The sequence below is a fragment of the Falco naumanni genome, chromosome W (genome assembly GCF_017639655.2).
Source record: "Falco naumanni isolate bFalNau1 chromosome W, bFalNau1.pat, whole genome shotgun sequence".
NCBI lineage: Eukaryota > Metazoa > Chordata > Aves > Falconiformes > Falconidae > Falco > Falco naumanni.
In genome coordinates this window covers 8,613,253-8,632,232 of record NC_054079.1, presented here as the reverse complement: position 1 = coordinate 8,632,232, position 18,980 = coordinate 8,613,253, and the positions used below count along the sequence as shown (strand labels likewise).

General features: G+C 40.9%; 1 long non-coding RNA gene across 1 annotated transcript; it reads right to left on the bottom strand.

The window, feature by feature from the left end:
* Window positions 1–1,703: 1,703 nt before the first annotated feature.
* LOC121080706 lies at window positions 1,704–18,980 on the bottom strand. Its single transcript, XR_005825471.1, has 3 exons — window positions 18,970–18,980; window positions 15,258–15,263; window positions 1,704–1,880 (listed from the first exon to the last, which is right to left on the bottom strand). It is a non-coding gene; the product is annotated as an uncharacterized LOC121080706 (long non-coding RNA).

Below are 18,980 nucleotides of genomic sequence, written 5' to 3'. Positions count from 1 at the left end.
GCCATCAGCATAGCTGGCAATTTCAGCTGAGGCCCAGTCTTGATAGCACACCGGTTAGATTTGGCTCTGCTCGTACAAATGCTCTAATGATCTGTGACCCTTCTCATCCAGCCATTCTTCAACAATTCCCCCTTTTTCTTTTTGTACGAGCAGGACCTGATTCACAACAAGATCTAAGCTTTTACGCATACATGACAATAAGCGAGAAAATAATAATACTACTACTATGATCACAATCATGATAAGCATAGCGCTTTGCAAAAAGCTCTTTATCCATCCTGACAAACCAAGCCAATTTGTAAAACCTTCAAGACCAAAGAATCCCTTGTCTTGCTGGATTTTATCAGCATGGTTGATTAATTCTTTTATTTGTCCGTGGATGGAATTAGAACGATCTTCTAAATCCATACAACAGAGCCCTTCAAATTCTTCACACCATTGCCCATGGGCTAAAAGCAAAAAATCTATTGCCATGCGATTTTGTAAGACAGCATACTGAGTCTGAGCTAAATCATCTGCTAGTTCTCCTAAAACTCTACTAGTCAAATTTGCTTGTTTAGTTACCGAACAAGACAGTTCTTTTAGGTTAGAGTGTGCTTTACCAGCAGCCAAGCCTGGAAAAAATATTGAAGCAGCAATGAATTCCCCATAATTCCACAATTTTACGTTATCATCACAGTCCTTTTTTAATTGGACCGTTGTATCTCTTTTCCAGCATGTGGGATGAGTTTTATTGGGGTGATGATGTGGTAATGCTAGACTTAAACGACCAATTGTTCATGGGCCACCAATAGGTCGGAAAGGAATTCCATTACATGCTCTATTACCACAAATAAGAAACAATCTGGTTGGCAATTTCCTTGGGAAGGTGGTAGCAGGTGTTAGACCCTGATAGGTTTTTGTGTCCCTTTTCTTGCTTGCTATTTGCTGTTGCTGTAGGTGCCCGTATGCTGCGGTTCTAAGTTCCGATTCTTCCCATCCTGTTTACATACCTGACAATTTGTGGCCATCTTAAAGGTACATGGCTAAGTCTTTGAAGTCAACTAACTTATCTGCAGACCCGCTGCAGACCCCAACAATTCCCCCTTTTTGTTTGGTGTGCCCTTCCTTGAAACTGACTTGCAGACATTGTTGTAAAAAAATGAATGTATGCAGGGAATGAAGAATCTTACTGAAATTCTTGATATTTTTGATAGTTAATTGCCTCTGTATAATGTTAACCCAAAAGAAGTCAATATTGTTTGCACTTTGAATGTTGGTACCTTGTTTGTTAGGCAGTTGAGAATGTGAGTCAAATTTGCCACCATTATATACAAAACAGAGCAACTATTGGTTTTTGTTGTTGGCTCAAGAACATGGCTGTGAGGATTTTGATGGTATGTGCTGGGTGGATTTTAGGCGCCCCATTGCAGCAACATGTTACCAAAATCTGAGAAAATATCAGCCATTTTGGCATCAATTCACTCAATTGGCAGTATTGTTTGTTTGCTATTACCTTGGTTGCCGTCATGTTTGCAAGGGCCCTGCAGAACATGACAAACCTGGTACTAGCTGTTCAAAAAACAAAAAGATCCTGGCAGGGTCACTTATGAAAGAAAGTTGAAAGGTTCAACTCTGAGGAAGACCACCTGAGTGGGGCTGAAGGCCGGAACGACCCTCTCAAAACTGATGACAAGAGAAGACTCCGGCCAGGCTCTGCCTAGACTCTGTCCATCATTAATATGCAATGAGATGTTGTAATTACATGAATAATGTATGAAGAGATGTTGCAATCATGTATGTCAAATGTATAAATTAGCCTGTTTCGCACCTGTACTTCGGAGCAAGTTTCTGTGGTGCGAACCACCTCTTCCCCTGCGCAGATAATAAATACCTTGCTGCTAAAAGTACAAAAAGTGTCTTAACAGTTTTCTTCATTCCGAGGTTTTTCGGCATCAAGATCAGTTGTGAAAATGAAGTCATTGCCTGTTCAAGCAAAAAAGATAAAAAAGGATGCAGCAATGTCTTGGGTACCCATGGCCTTTTATCTATTTGAAATAAAAAAAAAAAAATTATATGTAGTGATTATTTTTCTTTTTTGGAAACATGAGGGAATATAACTACAACTTTCCTGAAAACGACATTGATTTAAAATAACTACAAGTCATAAAAATCATTCAAGTCGTACAAATTTACTTCAGCACAATTAACACCAACTTAGAGTCCCAGTTTTGTTTCAAATGTAGACCTATGTTTTGAGGTAAGTAGTGTGGATTTTCTGTGCATATATGTGTTTATAGTTTTTGCAACTATGGTGGTTTGACCTTGACTGAATGCCAGGTGCCCACCAAAGCTGCATTTATCACTCCCCTCCTCAACTGGACAGGGGAGACAAAATATAATGAAAGTCTCATGGGTTGAGATAAGGACAGGGAGATCACTCAGCAATTGCCATCACAGGCAAAACAGACTCAACTTGGGGAAAATGATTTTAATTTATTACCATTCAAATCAGAAAAACACCTTCCCCCTACCCCTCCCTTCTTCCTGGGCTTAACTTCACTCCTGATTTCTCTATGTCCTTCCCCCTGAGCATTGGGAATGGGGGTTATAGTCAGTTCATCACATGTTGTTTCTGCCACTCCTTCCTCCTCACACTCTTCCCCTTCTCCCGCGTGGGGTCCCTCCCATGGGAGACAGTTCTCCATGAACTTCTCCAACATGAATCCTTCCCACAGGCTGCAGTTCTTCATTAACTGCTCCAGCGTGGGTCCTTTCCACAGGGTGCAGTCCTTCAGGAATTGACTGCTCCAGCGTGGGTCCCCCCATGGGGTCACAAGTCCTGCCAGCAAACCTGCTTCAGTGCAGGCTTCCCAATGGGTCACAGCCTCCTTTGGGCATCCACCTGTTCTGGCATGGGGTCCTACATGGGCTGCAGGTGGATATCTGCTCCACCATGGACCTCCATGGGCTGCAGGGGGACAGCCTGCCTCACCATGGTCTTCGCCACAGGCTGCAGGGGAATCTCTGCTCTGGCATCTGGAGCACCTCCCCCTCCTCCTTCACTGACCTTGGTGCCTGCGGAGCTGTTGCTCTCACACGGTCTCACTCATCTCTCTTGCTGACACAGATATATATTTTTTTTTCCTTCTTAAATATGCTATCCTAGAGGTGCTACCACCGTCGCTGATTGGCTTGGCCTTGGCCAGTGGTGGGTCCGTCTTGGAGCCGGCTGGCATTGGCTGTGTTGGACATGGGTGAAGCTTCTGGCATCTTCTCACAGAAGCCACCCCTGTAGCACCCCTGCTACCAAAACCTTGCCATGCAAACCTACTACAGCAACATACTACAAGTAATTTGGGTGGAAACTTGCTAACATTAGAGCAAAGGAATCTGACCTCTAATTTCAGTTCTGTATTAAAGCTACTATCCTTTGCTTTATTTAACTTTCAGCTTCTTAATATACTAAATAATTTTGAAGCAAAACTCCTTACTGTTCTTTCTTCCAATGTCTGTTAATTCTTAAATGTGGATTAGCACTGCAGTGTCTGGTAGTTGCCATAAGAGGGCTTTGAACAGTAAAATATGTGGAACTTTTCTCTTCAAGCCTTGGTTTACATTGCTAAGAGGAAACCACATAAATAATTCCAAATAATGGAGCATATGATAGTGATGACTCTTTTCACTCCAAAAGATGGTCTTTTTATTATTTTAGAACTATGAATAAGAGCAAAGACTGTCTTGCATATACTGATGTTCGTACAGTCTTTCAGACACACCCCTAGATATTTTTTCCAAAATTTTATATTATCTTTTCTTAATAAAGGCTCCTCATTCTTTTTTTTTTCCTGCCCCCCCCCCTCCTCCCAATTCCAGTATATTGTGGCTTCTGTCTAATAAAATGTTGGGGTTTTTTTGCTTGTTTCCAGCTTCTACTTTGGCAGAAATCAGTGATCTGACTTTCACTGGTTCCCTGAGGGAATTTTTTTTAATCTTCTCCATAATGCCCCCTAATATCTTTGTTCCTGAATAAACTTCTGCTCATTTTCTTTTGGTGGTAAAGGACTTCAGAGACACTTTTAATTCTAGATTGTTGTTGCAGGTGAATTATTAAAGAGAAGTCATCATTATGTGGTTAACTAAAAGGGTTTTATTAATGATCAAATGACGATCAAATGGTAATTAATTGATGATTGAATGAAAATCAAATGGCAATAAAATAGCGATTAAGCAATAATTGAATGTTAGTTAATGATTTAACGATGATCTGATGATGATGTAACTGATTTAGCAGTCAAACACTAATACTTACAACACTTTAATAATTAAGCTATAGCTGGATATTTATAAATGTTGCTAGCAGACAATATACTTTTTGGCCTAATGTAAAATGTTACTTACCTCATTATAGATATCAGATGCCAGATAAGGGGTCTCTCGACCTTGAGAAATAACCTTGAGAGGCATCCCTACTCGAGGGGGAGATAGCCATGAAGACTGCTGCCATACAGGAATGTTCAATGGGCTTGGAGGGGCTACAGATTTTTATAGCATAAAGTTATTGATTCATAGTCACCACCCCCCCACCCACCCCCCTTTGGTGTATGTGCAATTGTGCAGCTGTAGCAGTTTTAGTTTTGTCTAGTCCCAGCTCAGGCTGGTACTGTTAGCTCCTGATAAGACATGGCCTAAATTCCAGTACAATTCTCAAGGTTTGCACAGCAGGGCTGACTTCAGTCAGGCCTACTTGTTGGTGATGCCTGAACCAAAGTACTGTTCACTCAGTCAGAGTGGGTGCATCCATCACAATTGTCCAAGCCAACTGAAGGACTGATTGGTTAGAGTACTTATTCTTTGGTTGTGTTGTTAGAGGTGCTAATTTTGAAGGTTGTGTTGTCAGATTTATTTTTTGTTAGTGAACCTGCTCAGTTACGGATCTGACAATCTGCTTTAATTGGTCCTCTCAGGAGGTTCTGAAAAGTTCAGTGCATTGTCAGCAAGGAAAGTGCCTGAGAATCTATTGCTTCCTAAAGAGGAAATAAGTACAGATGTCTTAGCTGCAAGCACCTTCAATCAAACAAGTTATTTGAGTCCATATATTCCCAAATACTAGTTTTCTATCTTTATAATTACAAGCTTAAATAATACAAGTAAAAGGTACATCTGGTCACTGTACTTGCATTGGTCAGAGTTATTGCATGCTGATGATAAATAATGAAAGGTGCATGTGTTTGGTGTTTCATACTCCAGTGCTGGCTTTTATTCTTTTTTTAGACTTTTCCCCACATTAAAGTATAAGTGGTAAGAATAAATGTTTTTAGAAATAATATATTATCTGCAGTGTTGTGTGTTACACAGGAAGTCTGGATTGATACCTTAAGCTGCAGATAATAGCAATGAGTTATCTAGACTGGTTTGTGAGAATATATTATCAAAGTTGGAAATGTTATGATAGAAATTCATTTAAAAATGAAAACTGAGATGTTGATAGTCAAGTAACATATTGATTTTTTTCCTGTTCTAAAATCCTATGTAAACCTAAAATGTTTTGTAGAAAATGTTTGTCTTCCCTTCCTTCTAGCATTAACCCCTCCCCACTCACCTTGTTTTTTCTGTGCAAAATCTAACATTCTAAAATCAACTTCTTGAACAGAGGATGACCTTGTGCCAGATACCTGCTTCTTTTATCACTTTGTATTTAAAATTCCAACATAAGTGGAATCTTGAATTTTTTTCCTGTTTTGAGCAAATGCCAGTGTTTAAAGTGAAGTTCATTTGTAAATGAAACTCAGAAATTAATTTTGCCCAAAGTCACAAACTGACCATTTTTGTTTAAAGCTTTGACTTAAGCATGCTAATAGCTATCCTAGCAATTTTTTTCTCAGGCTGAGGAGTAATGATCAATGCTGAAAACAGCTCATTTTACATGTTGACAACATTTAATAATTTTCCACATCTCTCACAAGGCTGTGTCAAACTAGGATTACTATTAACTATACTAGTTTGTTCTCCATAATAGTGTTTAAGAAGCCATTTTACTTTGTATCAGAATCTTCTACAGCCAAATCAGTTGTCGGGTTCAGTGTTCTATTGTTGGGAGAAATGCAAAGTTTTCTTGACTGCATCTCATTTAAATTGCTTACTGCAGACATATGAATAGGTTGTCAGGTTATTGCCATTGTTTTTAGGTTAAAATTTCTCTCCATTCCCTCTCTTGGTTTTAGTTATGATGAATGCTAGTGTAGACCTGACACAGCAGGATCTGTAACTACTGAGACCTGTTTAATTACTGAGACTGCTTACAATGAAAGCAGTTGCCTGAAACTGTCTGCACTGGGATTGTCCCTATCATGAAAGCTGCACTGGAGGGTGAGAAAAAAAATAATTGAATAGGATGAAAAAGGACATTGTACACATAGCTTTTCCACTTTAGAAAAGTCAGGAGAATAAACAGACAGTTCTATTGAGTTACAAAAAACTTAAAAGGTTGATTTATCTGAGCACAACTTGGTAAAAATTTCTCTAGAAAGTTGCTCAGCAAATGGTGTTCTGATGCAGGCAGGTATTATGTTCCCTTGATGGAAAATAAAAGCCCCATGGATGTATTTAAAGCACACCAAAAATGACATTAGCAGAATTTTATAGAAGAAGGTGTGTTTTTCTGTTTCTATTGTGCCTTTAATGGAAAGGCTTTCAGTAGTTCTTCCATAACACAAAAAAAAATGTCTGTATTAAGCACTGGAAAATATAATAAGGCATCAGCACTCTAAGGACACTCTTTTGAGTGGCTTTCCTGCTTCTTATATTGAACCTTCAAGGTTACTCTTTCCACTGAGAGTATACAGCATCAGACTGAAGTATAAAACAGATATTTTTTCATAAACTGATCTTAACAATATTATTTTGGTTCATTTTATTGGAAATATATGTTTTGTGTTAGCCATCAGAGGGGAGTGTGCTTACATTTCTGTCACATTTGTAGCACAATTGAAAAATGCAGCAACATCAGATGCAATATGGGGAAGCAGGGAAGAACCTGAGTTCAAATTAAGGGCAAAGTTGTTCTCTAATTCATGCTGTGAGTCGCTTATTCACAATATAGATTTCTGCTGTGTATTCTGTACTCTTTTTTTTTAATTATTATTTAAATGAGACCTTGATGGGAGTTCCATACTTGGAACACATACAGAATAAGCATTATTCATGCTGTGAAGATCAGAGGGGGGAAATTGTCCTCAAATGTGATCCTTTACCGCTATTATCAGCAGCGCTCTGTTTAACTGTGAGTCATGACCATGACCTTAAATCACCCAAAGGAAAGGCTCTGAAGTCCTGTTCTGTGACCTAGACTTTTAGCAAGAATGCTGGAGGTCAAAAATGAGATGCATTTATAGAGCTGTGCATTGAAGCTTACAGAGCTGTGCATTGAAGATGTCTAGTGCTTGTTTGTAGTGTCTGGCACTAGTAAATGCTATTTAATTCCCTTTCATATTTACTAAATTCACCCAGAAAATTAAAAAAGGTTTTGAAAAAACCAACAGCTAGCTGCCTGCTTGTATTGTTGATATTGGCAATTGATTGTAGTGCTACATCCAATCTTTGTGTACGAGAATTCTGCATGTAGACTTGTCTCCTGCTTATATCCATCACTTCATTTTTAAATAAATACATATTAAATTGTATGTACTGGTATCATATCTGCTAAATAGCTGCAGAGTTCTTAAACTATTGTATCAGTGTTGCTTGTAGTTCCCCTTCTTTACTTTTTATTACTGTGAACTGTTGACTGCGTCCATAATTTCAACAGTATTTTTTAAAAAATCACATAAAGCCCAGTTTTGCATTAGGGGAAAGAGATGTCAGCACTCCATGTAACCAAAACTGACTTTTCTGTAGTCTCCCCATCAGAAATAGGCAACAGAAAGAAATATATGGGAATATGGGTTTTGTCCCATCCTCTATCACTTGTTTGTCTTTGTATAAGGATGTTTCCATGTTGCATGTTACTCCTTTTATTTATTTTTCTTTGCAAATTTCAGATTTTTTTTTTGCAGAAATGTAGTTTGAGTCACTTAATTGACATACTGTTTTTAACAGTACCGAGATACTAACATTACTACAATGGCTTCTCAAACTTTATAACTTATGTCTGAAATAATTTCACAGTTAACTTTTAATATCCTTTCCAGTTCTGCTTCAGTGTGGATGGACCCTCACACTGACCTCCATATGGTTCTGATTAGGTATAAGAGCATGATTGCTCATAAAGCCCCAGCCCTTCAAAGGAGCACTAGATATATAACATGTAACAAATGTTTAGAGAATTAAACTGTGGATTAATTGGATATGACATCTTATTTCTGCCATCTCTTTCTTTACTTGTTACTCCCATTAATGTCTAGTTGTTGTGGAATAAAGGAGTTTACATGGTCATTAGTATTCAAGTTTGAATTGCATTTGATTGTTAAAATTCAATATTAAAACATCAGAAAGTGTCGTGGTTTAACCCCGGCTGGCAACCAAGCACCACGCAGTTGCTTGCTCACTCCTCCCTCACCCAGAGGGATGGGGAGAAGAATCGGAAAGGAATGTAAAACTCGAGGGTTTAGATAAGAATAATTTAATAGGTAAAGCAAAAGCCAGACATGCAAGCAAAGCAAAACAGGGAATTCATTCACTACTGCACATCGGCAGGCAGGTGTTCAGCCATCTCCAGGGAAGCAGGGCTCCATCACGCATGATGGTTACTCAGGAAGATAAATGCCATAATGCCGGATGTCCCCCCTTTCCTTCTTCTTCCCCCAGTTCACATATACTCAGCATGACGTCATATGGTATGGAATACCTCTTTGGCTAGTTTGGGTCACCTGTCCTGGCTGTGTCCCCTCCCAATTTGCTGTGTCCCTCCATCCCTCTCGCTGGCAGGGCCCAAGAAACTGAAAAGTCCTTGACAGTATAAAAATACCCAGCAACAACTAAAAACATCAGTGTCCTATCAACATTGTTCTCGCATCAGAGCCAAAACACAGCACTGCACCAGCTACTAAGAAGCAAATTAACTCTATCCCAGCTGAAACCAGGACAGTTTGTTTTTCTCAAATCCAAGCAGCAAAGGTGAATACCTTTCACAATGAATCATTGCAAAATTACCAAACTATTTTATTTTGAGGGCCTCTAAAAGCACGTTAGTGATACTGCCTTATCTTATGATCTGAGGGTTTGTTTAGCTTGGATTGAAATAAAACTGGAAAAAGCCAAGCTGGATTTTGAACAGCAACTTAGACAATTGGAAAAACAATCTTCAATGACATGTCTGGAATTGGATTCATTCATTCTATCCATCTTGAATCAATGGGCAAACTAAGACAATTAAAGAGAAGTCAGTAAGAGTTTTACCACTGACTTCAGTGGAGCCAGAGCATATAAGATATATATCTGATTCAAAGAAAATATCATAATTGGCAAGAGAGAATAAATGAAAACCAGTAAAATGCCCATTTGTGTTGTCACATTACCCTCTTCATTTGCTCTCCTTCAACACCCAGTAACATAATTTTTCAGCTCAACCTTCAACAGTCAGGACCATTACATTCGTACCCCTAGAGCAGTCAGTCACCCATTATGCTGGCAGTACCTTCTGTTTAGTATGCCTTCAACTCTTCACCCAAAAAACTTCATATTAGAAGTTCTCCCTGTACCACTCATTCTTGCCACAACTTCAGTGACACCTGTTTCTGCATATGCCAAAAAACTGTTTAACATAATGTAATTCAAAGAAATGCATAAAATTAACTGCAAAGTGTATTGTAAAGCCAAGCACTTTTATGACTTTAACTTTCTGCACAGATAGTACCAAGTACTACCCATTTCTTGCTGCTTCATAGAGTGTCACAAATATTGTCCTCCAGATTAAAAGGGGGGAAACAAACTGAAAAAAATAATGAGAATTATGAGGAAGAAATAAGAGAGAAGGATGAGCTTATAATATGTGAGTATTGGTTATTAAGACTATTTCTAATTATATTTTACATAAAATACATACAAAACAGCCACCAAACCCATGACATTTTGCAAAGCTTGAGCTCACTGCCAATTTTACAATATGGCAGACAAAAGTTGTCATGAAGAATTTACTCACCTGAAACCAATAGCTACCCAGTAATTTTCTGACACCCTTATGTGGTCCCATCATAGGAAAAAATGTCTGGAAAATAGGTGATAGGACCCGCAATTGTTTTTCTGATGTCTGCTTTTTTCAGAACTGAGACCATTTCCATAGCAGCCTCAATATGCTCCATTATTCAGTCTAAATCAGATTCAAAAAGATCTTTTCCAAAACCTGCACAAATATTTGACACTTATTATATACTTGTTAATTACACTGAAAAAACTTGCATTTTTAAATACAGTTATGTGAACTTGTTATATAAAAGTTATATGGAATTCATCAGTGAGTGTGGTCAAGCCTTTGCCACCCTACATGAGAAAAATGGTGTGCATAAATCCCTAGTTTCCTGCAGGAGCGAGTTTATTGTCACTGCAGTTACACAGTCCTTTATACATATTTGTTTAACCCTAAGGTCATGCAAATTCAACAATGAAGTAGAAAGAAAGTGGAGAAACACAGAAACTTCCTTGTATGTTATCAAGACCCACTTGGTGCTTGCAGTTAGCAATGACACAGTTGAGAGCCTCTGGGTAAGGATGAAGGGGAAAGCAAATAAAGTGGATGTTGTTGTGGGAGTCTACTATCAACCACCCAGTCAGGATGATGACACCAATGAATTATTCTACAAGGAATTAAGGGATATCTCTAGATCAACTGTCCTTGTCCTTATGGGTGATTTTAGCTACCCAGACGTCTACTGGGAATATCATACATTGGACACAAACAAGTCCAGGAAATTCCTGAAAGACATTGAAGATAACTTCTCAGTGCAGATACTAAGGAAGCTGACTAGGAAAGGTACCCTCCTAGATTTGTTGTTTGTAAACAGAGAGGGACTCGTGGGTGAAGTGGTGATTGGTAGCTGTCTTGGCCACAGTAACCATGCAGTAGTTGTTTCAAATCGTTGGCAATAGGAGTAAAAGTGCCAGCAAAACTTGGACCCTGGATATGGGAAGAGCAGACTTTGATCTGCTGTTAATAAGGTCCCCTGGGAATCTGCTTTTGAAGGTATTGGGGTCCATGAATGCTGGTCACTTTTTAAGAGCCATCTCTTAAGAGTGTAGGAGCAGTCAATTCCAATAGTGCCGGAAAGTCAAGCAATCGGGGCAGTAGGCCGGCTTGGCTGAGCAGGGATCTCATTCTAGAATGTAGGCAGAAAAGGAAAGTGTATGGAGATTGGAAGCAAGGACAAGTGACACAGGAGGACTACAGAGATACTGTTTGCCACTACAGGGAGAAAATTTGTGTGGCCAAAGCTTGACTAGAATCCAGTCCGTGAAGGACAACAAAAGAAGGGCTATTTGTTAACAGCAAAAGGAGGATCAGAGATAACATTGGTCCGTTACTTGATGAGGCCGGTCACATCAGAAACAGGGGCGTAGACCTAAGCAGAAATATTTAATGCCTTTTTTGCCTCTGTCTTTAACACTGATGGTGGGCCCTGGGACCCCTGGAGCCCTGTGTTGGAAGACCATGAGTAGGGGGATGATAAAGTCCCAGCTGACTCTGAACTTGTTTGAGACTTGCTGCTCCAGCCGGATGCACATAAGTCTACGGGGCCTGGTGGGATTCATCTCAGGGTACTTGAAAGAGCTGGCTGATGTTATTGCAGGACCTCTCTCCATTATTTTTCAGTGGTCTTAGGTGTCTTGAGAGGTCCCAGTTGACTGGAAGATGGCAAATGTTGCCCCAATTTTCAAGAAGGGTAAGAAGAAAGACCCTGGTAATTACAGGACTGTCCGTCTCACTTCAGTGCCTGGTAAAATTATGGAGAAGGTTACTCTGGGAGTTACTGAAAAACACTTGAGAGACAATGCAGCCATTGGCCACAGCCAACATGGGTTCACAAGGGGAAATTCCTGCTTCAGTGACTTAATTTCCTTTTATGACAAGGTCACCCATCTAGTTGACCAAGGGAAGCCAGTAGATGTGGGGGGTTTTTTTGGATTTTTGCAAAGCTTTTGATACTGTCTCTCACAGTATCCTTCTGGATCCGGCATTGACGTCGTGCGCGGACCTGCACCGGTAAGACCGTTTTTCCCTCGATAATGGAAAGGGAAGCGGCACTCACGCTATTAACTGATATTCTTACTAAGCGAGAGGCTAGCGTGAGCACTAAGAAGCTCCATGAGCTCTGTAGGTGGGCGGCTGAAAACGGACACTTAAAAGACCCGCAATTGCTGTTTAGTGTGACTGAGTGGCGAGCGGTTGGGGATTCCCTTTGCGATGCGATCCTTAGCAGCAGCAAATTAGCCAAGGACTTGGGGATTGCCTGCCGGGAGGTCATAAACCATTTACGATCCCTGGTTGCGGAAAAAAAAATGGCTATGGCTGCCTCAGACCTCCTCGGTCAGGAAACCGAGTCGCAGTCTATCCAATTATTTGGTCTAGGCGCTCCGTCTGCAAAAGGCATAATTGTGCCCATTAAAAAATCTGCGACAGAGCTATTACACCCGACACCATCTCCGGAGGGTGCCGCCGCAACGGGTGCTCCACGCCGCCCTGAAAGCTACCGAGAGCCGCCCCCCCTGTTAGATGAGGACGAGGGTACTACGGCGGGTCCGAGTGCGCCTCTGAATGAGAACGCGGAGTCTGCTAAAGAAACTGAACCCACCCCACCTGCACCTGCCCCAATCCCCCGTCCCCGAACCAAACCCTCCGACCGGCCCCTAAACCGCTTGCAGCAGCAATTGACTGAACGCCATCTGCCTACTGCCAGTCGTGATGTTCAGATCTTGACCCAGGAAGGCGTTATCCTCCACCCTGCCGCTCCCGAAAGTCGTTGGTCTGGGGTTGTAAGAGATGCTATATTGGAGGGAGAGTGGGAAGCTGCTTCTGCTGTTGCTTGTCTGGTGCGGACTACTGCTTTACCTGCTGGTTCAGCAGCCGCTGTGTGGAAACCTTTAGATTGGAAATTTATGCAGCAGCTGCGACAAGCCGTTACACGACATGGATGACAATCTGAACCAGTCAAACACTTGTTGACTTATTTGTTTGACTCTGAAATCATGACACCCAGTGACTGTACTTGGCTAGCCAGATTGCTTCTTACACCAGCACAGTTCCCCGCGCCCCGCCAGCATGCCGTGCCGTGCCCCGCAGCTCCCCCTGCTCGCCCGCCCACCCACCGCCACGGATGCCCCCAGCTGCTGGCGAAAAGGGGAGTCCAGAGTTTGGTGTGGAGCTGCAGATCGCACCCCCACCGGTGGTAAGACCGCGTAGAGTAAATCGCGGCAGGACTCTACGCTAAATTCCTCTCTATGTGGGGGGGGGGGGACACACACACTACAGAAAGCCGCGACGAGTAAATCGCGCAGGGCTTCTCCGCGCTGATATCCTTTCTGTGAAAGGGCGAAGCTCTGAGAAGACAGCAATGGAATTAGACGTGGCAATTAAACTGTTAACTAGCGTCCTCCTTAAGAGAGGGGAGGGCGTTAAAGAGACAGAAGTGGAGACCTTAGTTCGCTGGGCACGAAAAAAAGAATAAGATCCCCAAGCCCGCATTATTGTTTAGTATTGCGGAATGGAGAGAAGTGGGAAATTACCTCTGGGATACTATGATCGAGGGAGGCAAAGAAGGAAAAGAAGCTAAAGCGTTAGGAGTGACGTGACGGTTGATAGTTAACACTCTGGAAACTATGAAAGCGAGAAAAAAAAAAAAAAAAAAAAGTAGCAGCCATAGAAGCGTTGGGGAGAGATGTGTAGAAAAGCCGGTGGAGCAGAAGGGTGATTCACCTAAGCCTTCTCTCCTGGTTACACTTTTCGGAGTTGGGCATACTCGTCCTTTGAAGGGTATGTCCGCCCCTGCATGTTCAACAGTGCCGGAGCTTTTATATAAGACAGCGGATGAGCCAAAAGTTCCTCTTTGTCCTGAAACATCATCGGACCGGTCTGAGGAGGAAGGCGGGGAGAAGCCTTGTGATAACAATACAGAGAAATCCTTACAGGAGGTAATAGATAAATTAAGAAACCTGGAAAAGCGAGTCAAAATGAACCTGCCTACTACTTCAATACCTGTAATTCCTCCAATTAGCCCAACTACCTCACCGATGCTGAACTCGAGAAAAGATCCAATTCTACAGCGCTGGTCTGGTGTTATTCGTGATGCTATTTTGGAGGGAGAATGGCAGGTGACCAGCTCATTAGATTGCCCAGTATTGATTAATAATCTTGATGCACATAATTGGGACATTATTTATGGAAGATTAATGATCAAATTTTAGCGATGGGAGTGTTGCAACCTGCTCTTCCACCTTTTATGATGATACCTCAGATTTGGGAAATTGTTGTGATAGACTTGAAAGACTGTTCTGTCTTTTTCACGATTCCCTTACACCCTGATGACACACAAAGAGACTCACTAACGATGATTTGCAACCGTTCTGATCCTGGTTGCATGGCACCGAAGCCAACAGTCCTCAAACTTGTTCACCAGAACAACGGGCTGCCCTGAAAGTTGTATCCCGCAAGATTCAGACTGGCTGGTGTGGTCACCAAATGTCTTTTTTAGTTTGCAATGTTGCCACTTCACCTTTTGCCCTTATTTTGCAATGGCAAAAGAAAAAGGGGGAAAATATGGCGATCATTTTAGAGTGGTTGTTTTTGCCATTGCAACCCAGACATCGTATTTTAAGTCGCCCTGAAGCAGTAGCGGCCTTGGTGAGAAAAGGAAGAGACAGGATTGTTGAAATTCATGGGACTGAACCGGCAGATATCGGTATTCCAGTCCGTGGTGATGATTATGAATGGCTTCTGAGACATTCAACAGCCATACAGGAAGCCTTGATGGGTTATACAGGTGTTGTACACAACAACCGGCCAAAAGGACCTCTTTGGAAGATGTTAGAACATTATCAGTAGATTGCGAGACCGTTACGCTCAAAAAGACCAGCTGAAGGGCCAACGGTGTTTACAGATGCAGGACGAAAGATGAAGAAGGCTGCGTGTGTTTGGCAATCCAATAATCAGTGGCAGAAACATGTGATCACCGGTGAACCAGGGGACAACCTTCAAACCTTAGAACTGAAAGCAGTTGTTGAAAGGGCAAACCGTACCCTGAAGGATTATCTTCAGAGACAGAAAGTATCGCAGGACATCGATGTAAGTAAACGGTTGACTAAGGTGTTGTTTACCTTAAACTATCTCTCCCTTACGGAGGATAGAGAGGGACCACCTGTTGTTATACATCACCAAACAGCATGAGGGAACCAAACAACTACAGTTCCTGGTTTGAGTGTTCTGTATAAAAATATGGCTTCAGGTGTATGGGAAGGACCTAATCCGGTGTTATTTATCGGTAGAGGTTGTTTTTGTATCTCCACAGATAAAGGACCTATATGGGTCCCTAGCAAATTTGTGCGACCTGCATGTCAAGATCAGAAGGCAGAAGAGAAGACTCAGAGCGAGCAGACAGAATAAACTGTCTATGTTGTAAGGGATGTAAAAAGCGGGTATTGTGCCGATGTATGCTATGTGGGGTAAAACAGTTCTGTAAGCCAAAGCTTAAATGTAAATGGTGTAAAGAGTGTATGTGTTTGATTAGTAACCGGGCATGAAGCAAGAGATAGCATACGACTAGTGTAATACCATGCTGATTGGAGACACTATACATCATCAGAATCTGTGCAAGCACAGATTTGTGGGGTGGAATGAAAAAAAAAAAAAGATTAAAAAAAAAGGTGGAAATTGTAGGACTAGACATGTTTAAGTGGTGGACTTGTTTTACGGTCTTGATGAATTTTTTACCCATTGGCCAAAGTATTGTTGACATCTTGCCTAGGACAAACATATGGGTGACATGGGCAAATATCATGGGAATAACAGACTTTTGTTTAAGTTTGCAGCAAGCAGACAACCCCTTTAGAACTTGTTTAATTGGTATTCCCCTGCAAGAGATTGAAACAAATTCTGATGTTTTTTTTGAATGTTAAAACAGTGGATCTGACTTCCAATGAGAATGGTACATGTATGAGTCCAAATGGGCAATTTGTTTGGCCTTCTATGCGTAATGCAGCGTGGCAGAAAACGGTTATTGAGAATTTGAATCGACCATATAATTTGCCATTGCAGGAGTTAGACCTATTAGGTAGCATTACGCCTGTTAAAAACGTTAACGTGACTGCAACGGGAATGCCAGTATGCAAGGACATGGTACCACCACTTCAACCTGTAAATGGCACTGGAGTAATTTGGTTTGGTGAACCGTGGCGATTGTGGCTAGCACATCAAGGTGAATGGGAGTTTGATACAAGGTTTCAAAATTTAACAGGTTCAACTAATTGGGGTGAACTGAAAGCTGGAGGCTTACATGTAAATGTATCAGGGGGCTATCAGTTGCCACCGGGAGTCTTTTTGATATGTGGAGATAGAGCATGGCCAGGGATTCCTTTGAATCCTGTCGGTGGACCATGTTATTTAGGGCGTTTAACTTTGTTTGCTCCATGTATGAAAGACTTATTGAAAATGACTCCACAATTTCATAGATCACGGAGGGCACTGCGCACCTTTGATGAGACATGAAATGACCGAGTCGATCTGCAGTCTGTAACAAAAAATGTCTTAGCCTCCATATTTATGCCCGGAGCAATGACTGCATTAAACGCTAAGAATATACGAAGGTTAGCGTGTTGGGGAGAGAAGCAATTTAATCTTACATCACAGATTTTAAGTTCGTTATCGCTTGACGTAGATAGTGTTAGGCATGCTACATTACAAAATAGAGCTGCAGTCGATTTTTTGTTATTAGCACATGGACACGGTTGTGAGGATTTTGAAGGGATGTGTTGTGTGAACCTTTCCGACCATTCCATATCTATCCACAAGAAGTTGTGACAACTGCAGGGAAACATGAAGCATATTCTTGCTGATGATAATCCCTTTGATGAATGGTTGAGACGACTGGGGATAACAGGTTGGTTAAAGACGTTATTGATGGAAGGAATACGCTTTGTTATAATCATTATTGTAATGCTTTTAGTTTTTAGCTGTGTTTTTTCTTGTTTAAAGAGAGTAGTTTTTAACATAACCAATAAGGCCTGGCTTGTGCAAAAGAAAAAAGGGGGAATTGTAGAAGAATGGCTGCAGAAGCATGGCCTTAGAATCTCTGAAGATCTGCACAATCCAGGCCTGGTATTAGAATAGGCCTGTAATCAGAATTGTACTGAAGTTGCTGTGCTGAAGTTAACAAGAAAGGTAGCCTTGAGCTATTCTTGAATCCTGAGACCAAGAATTATGTTGTGCCAACAGGCCGTGGCTGTAACAAGATACAGATGCTGGGAAAGCAGGTGCAGGGCCAAGAAAGATAGGGACCGGTATGGGAAAATAGGGAGTAACAAACTACAAGGCTGAAGCACAGCAACACAATTAGCTACATGGATAGAATGCTTATTTTAGTCAAGATAATTAGGGATGTGAGAACCGCACGTGTTTAGAGACTACTAACCAATTATATTTCTGCTTTACGAATATGCATGTGTATCGGTTCTATATAAGTAGTGTTAGAAACTAATAAAGTTGAGCAAGATGCATAACTCATATTGAGCGTCTTCTTGACTCCGGCGAACCCTTCTTCCAACACAAGACCTCTTCTGAAAATGAAAGGATTATCTTATTTCTGAGGTTTAGTTCTATTGGAAACACTTGGCCATCCAGGGCTAAAGCTTTGTTTATAGCAAAATACTGTCTTTGAGCAGAGGAATCTGTCAGTGCATTATGGATTTATCTGCTTCTTTCCTAGTATCAGGAATGGAGTAGGAAACCAGTTAAGCTATAAAGGATAGAGTTTCCAGGACAAACTTTTGAGGGAATGATCATCACAAAAAACATCAAAACCAAAATTCCCACCAAGAGAAAAATATGCAATTTGACTGTTCCTTTGAAGTCTATAGATGTTTCCATTGTGCATATGAACAGCTCCCTTTTGAAATTGCTGAGAGTTGTATGCGTGTATTTGAGGACTGAATGTGGTCTGCAGCTCCAAGAGGAGAGATTTCAAAAGTTCAGGATTCAGGAAATATCAAAAATAGCAGAAAGTTCAAGGATTACAGTGTTGGAGAACAGCTGGATCCTGCCAAGAGGAAATTGTGTGACCTTACTGAACTACCATGGTATCTTGCAGGTGTGTTGCAGAGATTCAGACAATGGACGCAATTAGAAGAGAGAATATTTTGGCATGTAGCTGGGAAAAAAAAACAACCAGAAAACCAAACCAATCCACAAATGTCGAATAAAATAATTTTTATTAAATTAAAATTTTTGAGTTTAAGTGCTCCTTGTCACTCAAATGTAGCATCAATGTGACAAAATTAAGAATGGGGACAAAAATATTAGACACATTGTAAACGCTACATTTTTTTTCTGTTTATTTAGAGAAAACAAGTTCAGTTTTAGCCAGCTTAACATTCTTTTTCTTAGATTTGGCAGTGTGTTATTTGGCCATTATCACCTGTCACCCAGCAAAGGTGTTAAAAAAAATAAGTAAAAAATTACTCTGAAATATTCATTCAGTAAGTATGTTCTCTACCATTTCCCCTTTCTGAAATCATAATCCATTGCTAAAAACCTTAGATTTATGAAAACTGATTAAATATGCTGCTTAGAAAGTTAAAGGGAATATTATTTATATAAACTTCCATTTCTCTTCATTACCTGTATTGTTATGTCACCATGTTACCTTACCAAATAACCCCTTTCGTCCCCTGTAAGCTTGAATTGCATTTAGAAAAAGCTGAGGTAGCTGTTGGGAGAGGCTTGGACATTGCCGAATGTACCTATGCAAGACCAATGCATTTTCCACCTTGTCTGTGAATGCTGAACAAACTTACCTGTTTCATTT